Genomic DNA, 20,366 nt, shown 5'->3' on the forward strand with positions numbered 1-20,366 from the left:
GAAAACATTTAATAGTAATAACCCATGCGCACCATCATAATTCTCAAAGACAGTCATAAACTTCATAAAGCTGATGCATAAACTAGAATATAAACAGATCCACAATATTCCAGAACCAACACAATATTTCAGAGCCAACTTATCTTTATTAATATCTTTGTTTCAGTACAATCCTTTTTCTGCCCTACGCACACAGCTGCAGGGGTCCACGCACAAAGTTGCAGACTCTATCAGGCCTCCGCGCACACAACTGCGGAGCCACTATCTAACTCCTAACCTTCACAACCCGCACTTATATACTCAGAGCGAATATTACTTTCACAAACCCATAGCACATCAGATCCCAAATAAAAACTAACCTCTAACATTAGAGCTTTTCTCTATTTATACATTCCCATGGTCCATGGACCATGGGCAGGCTGACTCACTTTCTATTTTCTTACATTATTTTGGGGCGGACAACCCTTTGACTTGACTCATTACAGTTTGTGCCCTTCACGGAGCCTTTACCATATTATTACCAAAATTGTGGGCTTTGAGCCCCAAAACCATTACGCGGGGCCTCTGCTATCCAACAAGCCCCCAACACAATCATCGTGACTCATCTTGAGTCCCTCGGCTGGTGCAGCAATCTTCACGCGGAGGTCATTCAGCAACTTCTTCGCTTCGCTTACACTCACAACAAAGTCTTCTGCCATCTACTGTACCTGTTCTACGTGAGCCACTGATGCATCTGTATCAGTTTCAGTTTCTTTTCTGGGTTCATATACTGCTTGCATGTGTGCTAACCTTCCCTCGATGTTGGTGGAGATTGCGAATGCCTCATCAATCCAAGGCTGGATGCATTCTTTAAGCACTGCTTCCCTTTGCCGAGCGGCATCAACTTGTGCCTTGAGAACCTGGGCCTCCATCATTTTGGCCAATCACTACGTGATGGCGACCATTGGTGCAGTCCCCCTAGACTTTGTCATAAGCCTGCTATAACTCCTGCACTTCTGTCTCTACCTGCTGTGGCATTGGGTCTTCCTGGAGGGATGTGAGCATAAGGAGGGACTGATCCAACAATCCTGAGCAATCTTGGACAGCGTGCTTTATCACTTCCAATCCTGCTTGAATGTCGCTGCGGCGTTGCTCTCGAGCTTCCGGTGGTGTGGGTGGCTGCACCTTCAGTCTTAGCTCCACAATTTGTAAATTTAATTCCTATTGTGCTTTCGTGGCCTCCTCCTAGGCCATACGGAATCCTGCGGCCATGTGATGAATCTTGTCAGTTATTGGAAGTTCCGCTGGCATAGCTAACTCTGGTACCTTGCTGCAGGCCTCCGCCACAACTTGTTCCATTTCTTGGTTGTGTGCGACCAAGTCATCACGTTGTAGACTGACTTGCTCCAGATTTTCCTTGTGCTCCATTAAGATTTGGAGGGTGCGGCCTTCCCTGGCATGGAGCTTAGCAGTTACCCCATCCTGTAGTTGGTATAGGGTTTCTCTAGGAAGGGAGGCCAAATTCAACCCCCAAATTCACATGTCACCTTCGGCTTCTACTAGGACAGTGCCTGCTAGCAACATTAAAGTGTTCATTGTGTGGGTGCGCACCATCTGCTCGGTTGCGACTGTGTCATCTGCTAGGTTTGGTATCATCCCTCCTGGGGGTCACACCTGTAATGCCTGCAGCTACGCTCTGAGCTCCCCCAACACAGTTATCTACTCTATCATCAGCTCCTCCAACGCACCTGTGGTGAAATTGTGCGGCAGTTCACTGCTGTCAAGAAACTCTTTCTCCAAAGTCTTTGTTGTCTTTGACTTTTTGCATGTATGTGGCGACTCCTTGATGCGTGGCCTCTTGGCTTGGGTCAATTTTGTGGGAAGGTCCGTGCGTTCCTGTGTCTTTATTTCCCTCTGCATGTCCTATTTTGAGGACATTTCCTGATCTTCCCTGATCTCCTCGGCGATTACTTCCTTGGTCGCCTCCTGCTGCAAAGCTGCCTTTTGTCCCTAACGTGTCCTTTCTGCCAGTTTAGTGAGTCACAATTGGATTTCCTTCTTTCGCTACTGTGCTACCATCCTTTCTAATGCGGCCACGTCAGGGGCGTGCCAGTCCGTAGGCCATGTTGCCAGTACCTCGTAAATTGCATCATTCGTTGTGATGAACAGAAGCTTTACCCATGTTTGTTTTGGATCCTTCCGCACCCGAATATATAGGTTATGCATGTCCGCTTTGAACTCGGTCGTGCTTTGAAAATTATTGTATACTGTCAGGGATAACCATGGTCTGTGAGCGATCCATGTCCGGATACTCGCCTCCATGAATATCCAAAATACCTTGATCTCACGAACCCTCGTGGCGTCCTTTGTAGCCCAAAGCGAGTTATACTGCACTGCTTCAGGTAGGTTCTTCTCAATGCTGGGAAACTGGCTACCCTGTGGTAGTTCTCCTACAACTAGAAGGATTGATAATAGCAACCATGCATAATGAAAAGTATTACCTTTCTCCTGTGCTTCCTTACAATTTGTCAAAAATTTGTCGCATAGAAACTGCGCCCAGTTGGACTGAACCCCTTCTGCACACTGCTCCACAAGCGTAATGACAGGGGTTGGCACCTCATCTCCACGAAATTTCCTCATGAGTTTACTGGCATGTTGCTGGGTGGTGACTCACACCCCTCGATCTTTGATGCTTTCTATTACATACCCGCACTTTTGCTTTTCCAGCTTATATTTAGCCTTCATTGCTTCTGCGAGACCCACATCACTACTTGTTCCGGCTATGTCTGTGGGGTCGTTCCCTTTAATAGGCAGGTGGGTAATTTGGTGTACTAAATCAGCCGTGATGGGAATCAGCTCCTCTAACCAGAGATACCCATCATGTACCAGACATAGTAACTGTCGGATAACAAAAATGGTGATGGTCGCGTGGTGATAGTGGGTTATCCACCTCAGACTGAGTAATCTCGCCTTCTCCACACCCCGTAACCACTTCCACGACAGTAATTTGTCTTCGGCCAATTGGGGGAAATTCACATTGTCCACAAGATCCCAATATTTGAACTTGATAGTCAGTACTCGGCCCAGCAGCATACCACGAAACCTTATCTCATCCGGAAGAAGCAGGGTCTGGAGCGTAATATTTGCAGCATCTAGGTCCTTCGGTATCTTGGTCGTCCCATTCCATGGAGAGATATATGGTGGTAGTGAAGGTATTTGGAAAGCATCCTCTTCTTCCTCATCCCGTGCTTCAATCTGAGCGATCAGGGCTTGCAAATCTTCCTCGTCCTCCTCGAGTTTAGTGGTGATTACTTTGCCCTTTTCGGCTACTGATAATTTACTGAATCTTGGTGATACCCGAACTGGCCCCATAGTCTATTTGTCTTTCCGAGGTCGCGGTGTGTGTGGGGACTTTGGAACCTCGGGGCCTACAGCTACTTCATTTGGCTCTTCCTGGGTCGGATACAGCTCTTCCGCAAACCGTGCTTGGGTTCTAGCCATGGTACTCATGGGATGCTTGGTAGCTAGGTGTTTGCTAGTCTTTACTGGCTCAAATCTCAAATATCACAATGTCGTCCATGGGTTTTTATAGGAACGTGTGAATGTGAATGTAACCCTTCCCTCCATTTTTAGTTCATTAATGGCAAATTTTTTCATATCTAGCTTGGAACTCCTGTCTTAATGACCCGTTGCCTACTCCTGTCTGTTGTAACCCGAACTTCTTGTTAGGAATAGTGGCGTTAATGGTCACCTCCCAACCTTGCCATGCAACAGCATAGCCCCTTCGGCATAGTCATGATCTTGTTGACCGAATGACCTTGCACGAAACCTTCTTTCCGCGCCAGCCTCCCACAGACTTGTTTATAGTCCCGTGCCTTCTTTCAACTGCTTGGGGTGCTGAGACTGTGCTTTGCACAGCTAGTCAGGTGGTCGCACCCCAAGTGCGAGGTCTCAACTTATCTGCTAGCCCGGGCTGTGGGAACCTTTCAAGTGCCTTTGTATCCGTTATCTCCTCGTGCGCTACTGTGTATGGTACACTCCTCCTTTGGTGTGGTCGCAGCCATGATAGCAGGGTCGTAGCTCATTCTAGTACCGAGGTAGAGCTGGCCAGGCTTGGTTCCCTTATTTGCAGATTCGCGTGGCCCGCTTGTGCGACACCACTTTTCATTTTGCTGATTCCTTCCCCCACCATCACGCTTTTCCTTCTCAGCCGCGCCCATTCTTCATTGATTTCACGAAGCCTGCTGCTGCTGTGCACATTCTTGGTTCCCTCTTGTCTCACCATTGATAAGATCACCCTTGCCCCCCTCCTTTTGCTGAGGGTCTTATAAGCCCTTCGAACCCCTGGTATTCACAGATTCCCATCAAGTTGTCTTCTCAGACAGATGCTTTTCATGCTCCCCCCTATTTTCCTGCTGGCTTTGTCACGAATGGCTAACGGAATGCATTGCTACGGTGAATTCGAATTTTTAATTATTAGTCGGTTAGGCGTTTGCACAACATACACTGGAACCCTACACTGCCGATGGACGCTCACCCTGTTTTTTCCTCCAAACCGGACACGTGCCTGTATTCTACATTCGCGCCACATTCTCCTAGTCTTTTGGCGTGTACTCCACCCTTGTGCAGTTGTTTCGCGCAGTGTCCCTGTTTGCGCACCATGTTGCTTTTGTTCCAGACTTGCCGTTTTGCAGTGCTCTATAGGTTCCTCTACTTTCGTTGCATCCTCATCGGTGGGCAACTCCTTTTCTTCTATCGTTACACAGTGTAGTGATCTAAACATCATATTACAATTTAGCATTGTTACCTCATGTAATCGGTTGTGCCATCGCTCAATCTCTTCAGCTGAGTCCAACGTGCAAGAAATATCACATTCCCATGAGATTCTCCCATCTGCTGTCGGATTCACCCGATCCTGATTGTGTGCTGTGATCTGGTAGATACAATCCAATTCATCGTCACTATCCTCATCGCGCACAGGCTCAATGTATCGCACCCCTTCAGCTGGGTCCAATGGAACCACTACGTGGAGATAATTTTTCTTGAATACCATTTTTTGTCTCTTTAGGTTGATGATTCCATTCATATCCGTGGCCTAGTCTATCCCTAAAAATGCAGGATACGGGTTGCTGTCATCCACAATTTCTATTACCTCAAAATCTATTTGTGTGCTCTCACCTTCGATGTCTACTGTGACTCCTTGCAGTCTCCCCATAGGCAAGATCTTCTGTTGGTTTGCCATTCGTAATTGAATAGGAGACCATTGTAGTGCGGGCCTGCCCATGTGCTCCTAGGTTTGTTTAGGTAGCACGTTCGCATCTGACCCGAAATTTAGAACGACCTGATCCATCTCATAGTCACCAATTTGGGCAGTCAACCGCATTTCCCGCTGTGAAGTAGGAAAGTGTTCCCTCTGCGAAAAAAGGAAACCCCTCTAGCCCTAGAGTGGGTCTAGTCACAGCAAAGACAAAACAACAATCGATTCCCTTAAATAGTCATCGTTGGAGGCCTACCTAAAACCAGTGGTTGATGAAGTTTACGTTGCACTGCTCCAAATTTTGTTTCTTTCTCCTCAATGAGCGATCAAACTAAAACACCACAGGAAAGCAACCGAGCACATAACCAAGAACAATAATTATCTATTTACTTGTAAAGTGAAGGAGTCACAAGCTATCAAGTAGATTATACACAAGATATAGGAAATCGTCACTGTTTGTATTAAAAATGAAACAAGAGGAAACTTACAACAATGCCTTGATGTAGCAAGTCTTCTCGGAAGGTCCAGTCAGTATGCTCCTTAAAGCATTCACTCTTAAGAATGGGTCTCCCAATAGGACAATATCTCTCTCTCTCTATCAAGCCCTCATGCAAAGCTTAAGATACCCCACAACCTCTTATCAAACTATTAGCAATCCCACACTTGCCACACTCACACCAAAGCTATCTACTTCGCTTCAAACCAAACTCAAAAGAGCCAGCAAGCACTAATTCCATAACTAAAGAACTACCAGATCATAGTAGTGGTGAGTGATTTTATAGGAGAAGGAGTCTCCATGAAATGAGGGAGAGGGAGCTTATCCTCAAGGGAGGTTGCACAAGAGGTGGAACCACCATCCTAGAGGAAGAAAGGCAACCCAAACTGACCCAACAACCAGCTCTAGAAACACCCAGAAGTCTGACTGCTTGAACAAATTCACAAAATCTGGATCATCGCAGGTCATCAACTAAGGCTCAACAACGACATTGCAAGGAGGCAATGCATTCAGACCAATCGTTGCAATAAATAGCTGGGAGCCTCATGACGAGCCCTAAAATCTGACCGTCACGGGAAACACGTGTACACCTGTGATGGTTTCGCGACAATATTGTTCATGACAAGGGATCGTAGCACATTTTAATGGCTTACTAGCGACGATGCATAAACTTAGGGAAAAAGGGTCAGTCTTCAGAAACAAAGAGCACTATTTAATATTTTTGCATAAGTGGGAAGATATGGACATGTTTATTTGATACATGACATAGCAGAGGGACTGAGGTGAGGACAGTGACAAATTACTGTGTAACAAATGCCCCCTAAAGCATGAAACCCGAGAGAGTGGGAGGGGTGAAATGCTTTACAAAAACATGACGAAACTGGAACACCACCTTGAAGGACCTATAGGCACAAGTACAACTGATATCTCTGATAGTGAAATACATGTAGTCTAGGTATGGTCACAGCCATCCAAAAGACATATGAAACTTGGTCTGTGGTATGGATGCAGCCACCTAGTTGATAAGACCATATATAATGATAAAGGTATGGTCACAGCCATCCATGAAGACTCAGGTATGGTCACAACCATCCAATCAAAGAGTCCTGTATGTAATCACAAACCAATCCACGCAGCCCGAACATATGTAATCTTAGTCCGGGGTCCTGAAACCCTAATCGAACATAGTACAAATTCTAGCATGCAAACATATGTGCTGAAGTTGAGCATGATAGAAAATTGCTTGATTACCAGTCAATGATGGAAACCGTTAACAAGTGCAAGAGAAACCGCCAGTAATGTCAATGGTTCTCAAGGTACAAGGTACTGCCAGTACAATCCACTAAGCATGAAAAATGAGCTAAAGTCAAACACTCATGGAATCACCCAACCGAAGACTTGAGCTCGAAAAAGTAGAAAACAATACCCGAGAGAACCGCTTGATCATTATGACCAAGGAGTACTTTTCGTAATTAGTGGTCCCGATCTGAAAAATTAAAAAAGCGATCAAAGACACGTCATTTCATAACCAATATCGAACTTGAAATGACAAAAGTCTGGCGATATTTTCATGTTTATACGGTCAGGAAAGAGCTGAAATTGGACCGCATTTTATTATGTTTAACGAGTTAAAAGGGAAAACTCAACAATCTTTTCGCCTTTTGTAAGTCAGAAAAGGGCTTAAAGAAGACTTGTAGAAAATTTCACAATATGGACCAAGCATATATTAATCATTAAACGTATCGGTCATCCCTGTTTCTGCACAAAAAAATCACAGCATAACATCCATTCGAAAAAAATGCACTATATATTTGAAAATTAGGTTAAAAAACCCTAAACCCATAGGCAAAACCTCAAAATATATCACAAAACCCCAAGCCCTATAGTTTAAAACTCTAAAATTTGGAAAAAATAGCTATATAACAGCTCATGGTAATTCATTTTCACATTTTCCTTTTGAGTTTTTTACCCTTGGTAATTTTTTAAGTGCATACCTGTGCGATCTTTGGAGCTCGATCCTGGTACCTGTGGTTGACCATTTCACCTGAAACTTCCACCAAGTAAGTACACTACTCCTTGTGCTGCATTTTGATTGTTTTCAAGTTCAATTTCATGTTCTGTAGGTAGATTTTGGCGAATTTTTTGTTTTGAATTCGCTCCTCGGTCGTCGCGGAAATCCCTCACGGGTTAGCAATGATCGAGGATTTTTACACACACCACCATCGGGGTCATCGCTAGAGACAGGTGTATTGTCGCAATGATCAAGGAAAAAATGAACTATGATAATTGAGTCGTCGCTGTTGTTTGAAAAACAGCCGTGACAGCGCTATAAAATTTCAAATTTCATATATTGCATGTTTTTAGCCCATGAAAACAATTCTAATTATATTTTTCCTTAATGCAGAGAGAAACAATGGCATTTGTATGGCAAGAGAGAACCCACGACGTTGATGACGAATGAGAAATGAATGATCCTCAGTGTAGAAGAGCCCTGCGCGACTGTGGGTTACTGAAATTCTTCCTTACACCACACCTTCGGGCACAACCAGACTTGCTCGAGTTCCTGATCTGTTCTTGGAACCCGACGGAGGGCAAGTTCGTCATTCGAGGTCAGGATATTGAGTTTGACGCAACCGACATATATTTCTTGATAGGTTTGTCTTGTCATGGTGAGAGACCACTCATGGAGGGTGTACGGGCTGTCGGCGAGACTCTTGACATGTTGATAGCACGGGTGTGCCTAGGGGCACACAAATCGGCCACTAGTGGGAAACTGCAGATCCCGACAGTGGAGGACATGACCCTTCGCATAGTACTATTTATGATTACGAGAGTAGCAGGCTCTCAAGCACAGCATGAGGCAACAAAGACCCAACTGCGATTGGCTCTAGACTATCTTACTCCGACCATGTACAACTGGGCTGACGCAGTGTCTCTTAACATGAAGAGACAACTGACTAAATGCCGACGGGGAGAGACCAAATAGTTTGGATATGGATCCATCCTGATACTGCTCATGCTGGAGTGGGTACCATCACTTCAGCTACAGGACATGGACCTGTATGTGCCAGGACCACGAGAGACTCGCATTACCAGATGGGCACACGTGATGCCACGAGGAGGTGGCGATCGGCCAGTGTCATGGGGAGTACTATTCCGGGAGTGGCTGGATCGACAGAAGGTTATCGTTGAGGATTGGCCCTATGTGGGCACAGACTTCCGAGGAGATCCTGACATGCTGCTCCCACCTAGCGAGCAGTGGGACGAGGGAGGTAACACACTTGGTCAAACACCACACTGTTTATGTGTTTTGTTTTTTTATAATGTTTTTGGATTTTTACATGTATATGTCTTAATCATTATGTTCATGTCATTCGCAGATGTGGGACCTGAGAGACCTGTGGGGCTGGCTCCTATAGCACAGAGGGAGGACAACAGAGAGCTGGCTCTGCCTCGCCTAGGTGGTGATGCGGAGGAGGAGATCACCCAGAACTTTGAGGGTATGACCGATGGGATCCCGGATTACAGGGGAGTCAAGGACGTTCCGCGGGCGTACCAGAGACATACTGTTGGTGTGACACCTAGGATGCATAGACTCCTAAGACGAGTAGTGTTATAGACATATTTGGGCACTGCAACCCCAATCGCATATGTCCATAAAACCAATGGCTTCTAACTCCCTAAAATTGTTGTTTCATACCCTAAAGGATCAAGGTCAGTTGATTACATCATCTCCCAGAATTTCTCCTGAAAAACTACTCAGAACTGGTCAAACCTGGACCATACAGACTGCTCAGTGCTAAAGGTGCGATGCATCTCACCTACCACATGAAAAAAGTGTGATGCATATGAAAAGCCCTTCTGTAGGGTGCGATGAGCAAGAGCAGACAAATGGCAGAGGCAGTTGGCTAGGTGGAAACCCAGAGAATCTTCTAGAAACTGCCCATTTGACACATGCCTCTCTGAATTCACCCAGGGATGAGTAAGAGTTCATGAATCTCCAAGTGGAACTAAGAAATATTAGAGAGATGACACTAATAAAAATTCCAGGAGCTGACTCACCCACCTACAAACATCTATATATGGATCCCTCATCCTAGAGATCCAAAGGCCGGAATTTTGTATTTTGTAAGGAAGTGCTATTGGTTTCTCTGTGCAACATTGTATTGCTGGGTGATCTAGTTTTTCATGAGGTGAAGAGGGCTTTCATGATGGGAGGATGGCGTTGGGTCAGACCAATGGGTTGTAATCCTCTCTTCTACTACTTCTATCAATAAATCTATTTGAGTTTTCCTCCATATTCTTGTATATCTCTGAATCTTGTATTGATATATGCATTTGTATGGTTAATATACATCTGATCCTATATTGTTTATGGTTACAGATCTCTATGCTTTGATAGTATTATGTTGCTTTGACTCTACAGGTGTTCTTTGAATCGGGACAAGTAAGGAAGGAGTGGCAAATCTCTGTGAAAGGAGGGAGGAAACAAGTAAGGAGCCAAGCGAAAGACTGAGGTTGGTACTCTCTGCTTCTCTCTCATCTATCTCTCATAAAGGAAAACACAAGTAACTTTAGTTTGTTTGTTTCTAAGATAGCTACCCGTCTTAGTGGGACTAGCAGCTCTGTATGGACACTAGTTTTCCCGATAACAAGATGGCGACTCCACTAGGGAGCGAATAGCTTGTTTGCTTGTTTATATTTGTTTTCTTTATAAAATACAGATGGAGCCTGAAGTTAGCAAGCTAGCCTTCGAACTGCATTTGCTATGCAAGTGCAAAGTAGATCAACGCTGCTTCAGTCAATCTTTGGGTTTGTTTATGAACTGAACAAATGACTTGCAAACATGCTAAGAGTCGTTGTGGTAGCTCAAGTAACCTCATTAGATTAGCTCCTATACTTTGTGTTTACTACCTATCATTAACTCAGCCTAAACCCCTTAACTTAGCTGCAAATTGTGAGCAAAAACCAAGCTCAATCTCATCCCTAGACCATCGCACTGTCTCTCATTGGCAGTCTAGATGCATCACACCTCCCGTGTGCTGTAGGTGAGATGCATCCCTATTTCCCTATGTTACAGGTTCGATGATTAGATAAGATTGTTTCTGCCTCCAGATTTTGGTTTTTTCTTCATTGTCTTCAACTTTATTCAAGAGTTTTGTTGTCTGTGATCAATATATCACTGTTGAAACTACATTTCCTTTGCATTATTTAGCCTCCATTCATAAATAATTGTGAATGTTTTTATGTATTTTTCGTCATTTACAGTTCTCCTTTGCAAACACTAGCTTAATCGAACTGTCATCTGTTGATTTGAAAGTGTCGCAAGTGTCATTTTCAGTCAAAGAAAAGAGTCTTCCTCTTGTTGATAGTCGATTACACTTTTTCCATTGTATTTGATTTGAATTAATAGTATTTCAAGTGTCGAAAGCAATTTTAAATTCAAAATCGCAAAGTGTCGTCTTAGTCCTCATTTTATTTTTTTGAAAAGAAAATTGTTAGTACTGTCGCTTTGAAAGAAAAATAATTCAGATCTGTACTTAGCATTCTTTTTGTCATTCATGCATTAAGAAAGCGGAAAAAAAATACATGCATGTGCATTTGCATTTAGACTGCTTGTTGATATTGATTTAGGAAAAGTGCATCTAGTGTCTGCTCTCTTTTCTATGTTGAAATAATTTTGCTTCTCTTTCCTTAGTAGCTAGGATTTTCATTGCGAAAAGAAGAGTAAACAACTGTTTATCATCTTAGATTGCATATTTAGGAATTATATATATACATCACGCGATGAACCTTAAAGGCAAACTTCTTAAGAAAGATCAACTGTAAAATAAATTTCAATGAACATAAAAATGCTTTGGAACCTAACGCACAACATTTAGAAGTCTTGGCTAGAGATGTATTCCAGCGTCGTAAAGCCTGGTAACTATCACTTTCATCATAGGTTGGGTGATTCCTCCTCTTTGAGACGAAAAGTGCCAATACAAACTTGTTCTCCCACGTACCGTCGAGTATATATTGGGAGACCACAATAGGAGATATCCTTATCCTTAGGAAGCTATGTCTGCCGCCCTATTGATTGCAATGCACTGAACACAACATTCGGGAAGATTGACTGTCGTACCGTAAAAAATATTCTGCAGTTTTGCAATTCGTTTGGTAATCCCTCTATCTAGATTTCCAGAGAAGTCACTTTCGTTCCTTTTCAGACTCCTTAAAAGAAAAGGTCCATCTGAGCACTTGTCACTTCAAGCTCATTAAAAATCGAAGGTGACTAGAGTCATCTTTAGCTTTTTCTCGACTCTTAAAAATTGAAAAAGCAAGTTGTGTCAAAGCGTCATAAAATTTATTTTAATCAGAATAATGTCACTATTCCCTTGTTGGTCTTAGGTTGAGAAAATGGAGTCCACCAATCAAGGATTTCCCCTTGGGGGAAATCCTAGTCCCTTCTCCTCTTGGGGAGATGTTGGTGCACCTCATATGGCCACATTGTCCCTTCTAGGACTGACAATTGGCCTGTCGGTATGGCTTTTCTCGACCTCTGTCATTCAAAGCACCATGATTCCTGAGAAATCAAATTAGAAACCAAATGATACTGGAGTTCCCCCCCAACCTTCTACTTCATTTATTTCTCCCTCTCCTTCTTCCTCTTCGCTTGGTAAAGCTAGTAAAACTAAAAACCAAGTAACTGAGAAGAAGAAGAAAGAGAAGGAGAAGAAGAAGAAGAAGAAGCCAACAACAAAAGGGGGCAACCATGCATCATCTGGTGAAAATCCACACACTGCACCATCCAAACCCAAATCTCCATGTGTCATTTGTAAAGGAGACCACTATCATCGAGATTGTCCTTGCATCCCACAGATCTTAAGGGACTGGTCTCCCCACTTGCACAATCTGGTGTCGTCAACCTCTGACGATCATGTTGAGAGTACATCGTCGACTAGTGAAAACGAAGTCAATGGATAGAAAGGAAGATCTAAATTTCCTTGTAGACTGTGTGAAGGCAATCATGCCCTCCACTGTTGTCCTTTCTTAGACGAAGCTAAAAGAGTCTTGGATAACCGTCCTGCGTCACCGCAGTGACTTCCTCCTGGATACAAGAAACTCTTGCCAAGTCCGTCACTAGTTTAAAATCTGACTGACACACCTTTGTTGTCGGTCGAAGCATCTATCATTGAAGATAAACCCTCTGAGTCCACACTGGACCAAAGTCAATAGGTCGAGACGGTAATCGACCCAATCTTGTCTTCAGAGGGTCCACTATCAGATGATACCTTCGCCAAAGAGAATGAGAATGACACCGTTCAAATTATTTTCGTAAACATAGACTCTGATGAGCATGGGGGAAATCTACCCATTCCTTTACCGTAGGAAGGAAGTTTTTCAGATATTTACCCGATTGTTTATTCGGTGCCTCCTCCAAGCAACCAAGTCGTTTCCTTCGATTGGAATCTACTAGGTAGACCCCGCCTACCATCTAATGTACCATTTCGAATCATAGTACAAGCTTATAGAATGATCATGGTTGGTACTATTATAGATGAAGGGGCTTCTGTGAGTATCCTTTCCTCAACTGCTTGGAAAGTGCTTGGTTCACCATCGCTTCTGCCTAGGATTCGAAATCTGATAGGCTTCAACAAAGGAACCAGTCGACCGTTAGGGATCCTTCCAAATTTGCTTATAACTTTGAGAAGGAAAACCGTTCATCTAAACATGATGGTAGTACAAGGACCTTTAGATTACAATCTACTCCTTGGGCGTGACTATATTTATAGCATGGGAGCCATTGTCTCCTCACTCTTTCGAGTGATGTGTTTTCCGCATGAAGGTAGAGTGGTCTAGCTCATAGACCAGCTTTTATTCCCTGGTTCACACATAGCCAATAGTCAAATGCCATCCCTAACTAGTCTTTTTGCACAAGGAATGTCTAATCAATCTCTGGTCCGTTCACCTGATGAGTGCGAGTGATTCGGTGATTGTGACTGAAACCTAGGGGGCATGCACCCTAGTCTGCTTCGGCAGGAAAACCTTAGGTATAGGGTAGGTTTCCATGGAGTATATATGACTAGTCTGACACACCCGTCCGTTTAGGAAAATGGGATTAGACTGGAATAAGATTCCCTCATCAAAGTTATGTGAGTGGAGGTGACACACCATTCACCTTTGTCCATTTCGATGGACATTGCCAAGGAAGTGTTTTGTCTGCGATGCGGATGGAACAATCTTGCTAGTGCAAGAAACTTCCATATGGTGACCTAGAAACTCTACTTTATACCTGGGGTCATGCAAACCTTTTTGCATGCAAGTGAAAAGCGACCATTTATTTGCTTAGTTTGTAGGCTCTTAACCCTTTAGACTCGTAGGTTGGTCGTTCCTAGCTTGCATAACGAAAGGCTCCGAAGCAAAGTTACGCATGGGGCAAGCTCCCTAAAAAATGAACCTACTGATGAGACATCCTTATTATATGACTGGCACAAGCAGTTTTACGTGAAGTTCAAGCTCGTTAAAAAATAAACCTAGCTGTGAGCATATGTTCCACTAGAGTTTAAGCTGATTAAGAAATGAACCCACCTTCGGTAAATAACCATTGCAATCGCATAATTATCAGCTTTTGAACCTTGGTCGTGTTCTTACCATCACTTCCACTCTTTTTTAGCTGATCATACGCCTCCATTTGATTGTTTACCCCTTTTGAGGAACAACTGCGATGAGTGATCCTATTAGCCACCTTCTTTACACTGCCGTGATTGAAAGGTTCCAAACCTTACCTGGAACCCGCTGCTATCTGAAAACATCACTCATTCCCTAGAAAATGAGTCTCCTTTAAGCTCTTTTCATCTGACTCGTAAAACATGAAAATATTGCCGAGAAATTGGCCTCTCCAGCTTGTTAAAGTGATTAGAAGTGCCATCCCTCTAGATTTTAATCTTTTTGGACCTGAGGGCTTATTACACAAAAAGATCGAGCGTTTGTCTTGTTCGGCTCGTTAAAACTATCGAAAAGTCATCCCTTTCGTATTGTTTTATACTTTTTCAGACTTAAGGGATTATATTACGAAAAAGGAATATTGGAGTTTCCTTTCCGTCTCTTTTCAGACTCTCTAAAATTGAAAAGGACCGAGTTATCTTTGTCGTTAAACTCATTAAAACAATAGCGACAAACTTGTCCATATAGACAAGAGTGAGTTTCACTATCGCTAGGCTCATTAAAACATAGCGACAGGTTTTCCCGAAGGGAAAATTATAGAACAAGCATATGTTATCCTCCTCAAGATTGACAAAAATAAAGAGGTACTGGTCAGAAATGACTGGGGAAAAATTGGGAAGAAAACTTGAAGAAACTTTATTGGTAGCAGGTCGCTCTTGAACATGACACTTTCACTCCATCACCATGATTGAGTCAGGTTGGGTTATTCTGTTCACCGGTCATATCACCATTGGTCCTCCGTACCATCCATTTTTGGGGTTAACGCTACCAATCCATTTCAGTGTTGCCGATATGTTCAAGAGAAGTCGCTCAGAGAATTCACCAACCCAGCTTATGTCTCATCTACTGCAATACCTTCACGCTTCATTCTTTCATGACCGCCACCCTAAACCTTGTATCATCAGATCGTTTTCACCTCCACAAAATGATTTACTCCATTTCGTGTCATAGATGTGGGATTCATTAAGGCCCTCCTACGACGGGTCACTTCTTGTCAACATCATCTCATCATCTAAGAAGTCGACCTAGGAACAACCCTTTCAGTACTTAGAAGCTTGCATGCCTTAATGGAAAGTTTCTCACTTCTGGCGACAGGTTTACATTAATGGCCTTCGACCGAAAGATTTTGTGTGGTGTTCGACATCGATTCATGTATTCACACCACGTGAATTGTACTATAGTCCCTTAAGGGTCATTATCATTATCGATGATTCCTCTCGCGCCTGTTAACAACTTACATCATTGGCTGGTAATCAGGCGATGTCTTTCCATGTTCAACGCTAGATCATATTTTCACATGGATCGACTTGTACTTTGGGTGAATATTGAACGAGTTTGAAGACCCCAGATCTAGTTTCATCCATCTGGTCTACGATATATTCAGGAAAATAAAGACATCAAATGTACATCATAGCTGCACAGATAATCATCCAAGCTAAGGGATGATGGCTCTACTAGAATCATCAATCTACCACATAGACGGTTGTCTGTCCTATGTACATGAAAATGAATTTATAAAGCTAAGCATGGGAACGCCCGCCTTAGCTAGATCATGAAAATATTATGAAGATAATGTATTGTATTGTATCTTATTACAGGTCGCCTTCTAGTTTGAAAAACCTCGGATCCTCATGATAAAGCATTTCACCCGACATCAGAAGATTTATGACCTCATGCTTTAGGGGGAAACTGTTATAGAAATATTTGGGCACTGCAACCCCAATCGCATATGTCCATAAAACCAAGGGCTTCTAAGTCCCTAAAAGTGTTGTTTCATACCCTAAAGGAGCAAGGTCAGCTGATTACATCATATCCCAGAAGTTCTCCATGAAAAACTACTCATAACTGGTCAAACCTGGACCATACAGACTGCTCAATGCTAAGGGTGCAATGCATCTCACCTGCCACATGCAAAAAGTGCGATGCATACTGAAAATCCCTTCTTTAGGGTGCGATGATCAAGAGAAGGCAAATGGCAGAGGCAGTTGGCTAGGTGGAAACCTAGAGAATCTTCTGGAAACTGCCCATTTGACACTTGCCTCTCTGAATTCACCCAGGGATGAGTAAGAGAACATGAAATCTCCAAGTGGAACTAAGAACTATCAGAGAGATGACACTAACCAAAATCCCAGGAGCTGGCTCACCCACCTGCAAACATCTATATATGGATCCCTCATCTTAGAGATCCAAAGGCTGGAATTTTGTAATTTGTAAGGAAGTGCTATTGGTTTCTCTGTGCAACATTGTATTGTTGGGTGATCTAGTTTTTCATGAGGTGAAGAGGGCTTTCATGCTGGGAGGATGGTGCTGGGTCAGACCAATGGGTTGTAATCCTCTCTTCTACTACTTCTATCAATAAATCTATTTGAGTTTTCCTCCATATTCTTGTATATCTCTAAATCTTGTATTGATATATGCATTTGTATGGTTAATATACATCTGATCCTATATTGTTTATGGTTATAGATCTCTATGCTTTGATGGTATTATGCTGCTTTGACTCTACAAGTGTTCTTTGAAGTGGGACAAGTAAGGAAGGAGTGGCGAATCTCTGTCAAAGGAGGGAGGAAACAAGCAAGGAGCCAAGCGAAAGACTGAGGTTGGTACTCTCTGCTTCTCTCTCATCTATCTCTCATAAAGGAAAACAAAAGTAACTTTAGTTTGTTTGTTTCTAAGATAGCTACCCGTTTTAGTGGGACTAGCAGCTCTAAATGGACACTAGTTTTCCTGATAACAAGTAGTGCGAGTGGTGGCCTGATATAGGGAATGGAACCCACCACAATAGACACATAGGCTTGCTTTCCTGCTATTTTGAGAGACATGTGTCTCGGATGTATCATGAACACAGACTCTATTTTTTTACATACACAGTTATTTTTTGAGCGCCTCAGTGCACCACACGATATATATATATATATATATATATATATACTATTTATGGTTTATGGTTTCTGTTTGTTATGTATAAAATCTTGTCTATGATTTATGATTGTATAAATCTCCACCAATATATAATTTCAATATATCAGTTAATATTCATAACACTTGCATCAAAGACAAAGACCACAATAAATAAGAAATCATCTAACGCACCAAACCATAAGAGGTACAACAGCGCAAGGGTTCATTTTTACGCAAGCTTGAACCATGGAGAACTATGCTTGAATTGAAATTAATATGCCCTCGACAGAAATCCGATCGAGGTACATGCCCCCCAAGCTTTATTGCATTCAAGAAGATGGATGGAATAAAGCTTGAAAAGACGAGATCCAAAAAGGCTCGAATAGCAAGAGGGAAAATTGTTTCATTGTTTTAACAAGGTTGACACAAGGGAAGAACTATTCTCAAAAAGCTTGTTTCATAGTTTAATGAGGTGGAGACAAGAAAAAAACATCCTCAGACATCTTGTTTCATTTTTTAACAAGGTTGACACAAGAAAAGAACTATCCTCAGACATCGTGTTTCATTTTTTAATGAGGTCGACACAAGAAAAGAACTATCCTTGGACATCTTGTTTCATTTTTTAATGAGGTCGGCACAAGAAAAGAAATATCCTTGGACATTTTTTCATGGGCCAAATGAGAACATGGCTCCCAAGAGGTGTTCACTGAATTGAAGAAGCACACTCTGGGAGGAATACACATCATGAGGCGCAAATGACAGATCAGGTTCCAATGCCCCCAGTACATGATGTACGAGACCATCTGCATGATCATCAGCAGATGCAGAGATGGAATGGGTAGCCACATAATTGACTTGTGGCGGGGAAGGGATGGCTTGCGAGCAAGAACCAATAGGGGACGGTGGCGGCACAGGAGGCATCGGGTGACTGAAGAACGACAATTGATCTATGGTCACCATTCTTCTGTCGTGCGGAAAACAAACCACACGGAAAAGTGAAGAGACAAGAGCCCCCATGGCATAAATGTAATCACGACCAAGGAGAAGATTGAAATCTAAAGCACCTTGGACAACCATCGCATCTATATAGACGGTTTTGCCTCCCAAAGTCACAGGGAACTTGGGAAGGATCCCGAAAGGTTGACAAGTTCCTCCGTCAAATGCTAACAGATTCTGAGTAACAGGCACAAGTTGTGGGGAACCCAAAGCTTGCCAAGTAGTGGAAGGCATGAGACTAACAGACACACCTTTGTCCAAGAGAGTGCCCGGTACGGCCTTGTCACAAGCGAGTACGGTAGTCTAGAAAGGCACATAGGATGGCAAGCGAAATGCAGTCAAATGACTCCAGTCAAAGGAAATGACCGAACTACTTGGCGGGGGTATCGTATGATTGCACCCCTGCTCTACAGGAACCGAAGAAAGACTCCCTTGATCAGCAGTGATAAGAGGGTCGTTCTTGGACTTAGTAGGATCTAATGAGACGAGAAGAACATGAGCAGTGAGATCATGATGCTCATCCGGAGCAGAGTGAAAAACGGGTGGGGAACCCAATTCGACACTCTTTCCAACCAATGGTTGGTTAGGAACATGCTAAACACAACCAGGCTCAAGAAGAGTAGGACGGACAAGAGAAGAATCAATATCGACCTCTTTGCCAATGAGGAGAGGGTCTAAAGATAGCCTCTGATAACCAACTGGAAGTGGAGATGAAGAAGCTGTAAGACTTCCCAAAATAGCGGAAGCTTTGTCCATGAGCAGAGAAAAGTGAAGGGGGTGGTTACCTTCACATAGCCTACAGGGGAATCGAATCTTCCCTTTCTTCTTACCATTTCCAATTGAGGATTGAACATCGATATGAGCTTTAGAGGATGATGAGGGACGAGCCAGATCGTGAGACCATACTTCTAAGATCCTAGGAATGCTAGGACAATCACGAAGAAGATGGTCACCCTTGCACAATTTACAAGGAAACTTAACCTTCCGCAGAGGAGCAGAAGGTGTTCTGACCTGAGATGTACTCAGAGCAATAGTTGCATGGGTGGCCTTGCGCTTATCAGACTTCTTCTTCTTCTTCGTCTTCTTCTTCTTCTTCTTAGTCTCCTGGTTACTAGATGTGGAACTTTCACCAGGCGAAGTAGGAGAGGAAGATGAGGAAACAAGGGAAGAAGGTGTAGGGTCAACCTTGGAATCATCGTGTTGTGATTCAAACGGAGGAGATGGTGGAATATGAGTCATGACACTTGGGAACATTAAAGTTGAAAACAACCAAACGGGCAAACCGATGGTTAACCCAGGCAAAGACAATGTTGCCAAGTATGGAGCACTGGAATTTCCAAAAGAAGGAAATAAACCAGGGTTCCCATATGGGGGAAGACCTTGGCTAGTAGACTCGGGGAATTTTTCCATCGGGAACGAGCCAGAAAAACACACCCGAACATAAACGAAGAATCTTAACTATAATCAGGAATATTTCGTGGGCAACAAATTTTATGACGCAGGAACAAAACTTGACCTTTTCATGTTTCAAGAGTCGAGAAAAGGATGAAAAGGTGACTCTGTCTCTTTCTAGGTTTAATGAGCCTGAAAGGAAAAGTGCTTAGATGATCCTTTTCTTTTAAGGAGTCGAAAAGGAAGAAAAGTGACTTCTCTAGAGAACTAGAAAAGAGGTTTACCAAATTAAACGTAAAACTGCATATACACCTTGGTGATCAAATGAAAGAAAAAATGACCAAGGACTTTCCGTACGGAAGTTAGTCTTCTCGAATGCTGTGTTCGGTGTGTTACAGTTCGTAAGGTGGCAGACTCCACTTCCTATGAATGTAGGATGATAACCTAGTGGGGTCTCCCAATATATACTCGACGATACGGGGAGCACGAGTCTGTACTAGCAGCTATTGAGTCACAGAAGGAGGAATCACCCAACCTTAAGTGAAAACAATTGTGACTAGGTTTAACGATGCCGGAGCACGTCTCTAGCCTAGACCTCTAAATAATGTGCATTAAGTTGCAATGCATTGTTAAGTTCAT

The 20,366-nt window shown here is 43.1% G+C and overlaps 1 protein-coding gene across 1 annotated transcript in view; it reads left to right on the top strand.

The window, feature by feature from the left end:
• The window catches only part of LOC149206371 (cysteine-rich receptor-like protein kinase 2), a 191,283-nt gene that overhangs the window by 92,494 nt on the left and 78,423 nt on the right, over nucleotides 1–20,366 (top strand). The gene's annotated exons all lie outside the window — the stretch shown is intronic.

The sequence above is a fragment of the Pinus tabuliformis genome, chromosome 1_2 (assembly GCF_031772625.1).
Source record: "Pinus tabuliformis cultivar Carrire ecotype Pingquan chromosome 1_2, CPIR1, whole genome shotgun sequence".
Classification (NCBI taxonomy): Eukaryota; Viridiplantae; Streptophyta; class Pinopsida; order Pinales; family Pinaceae; genus Pinus; species Pinus tabuliformis.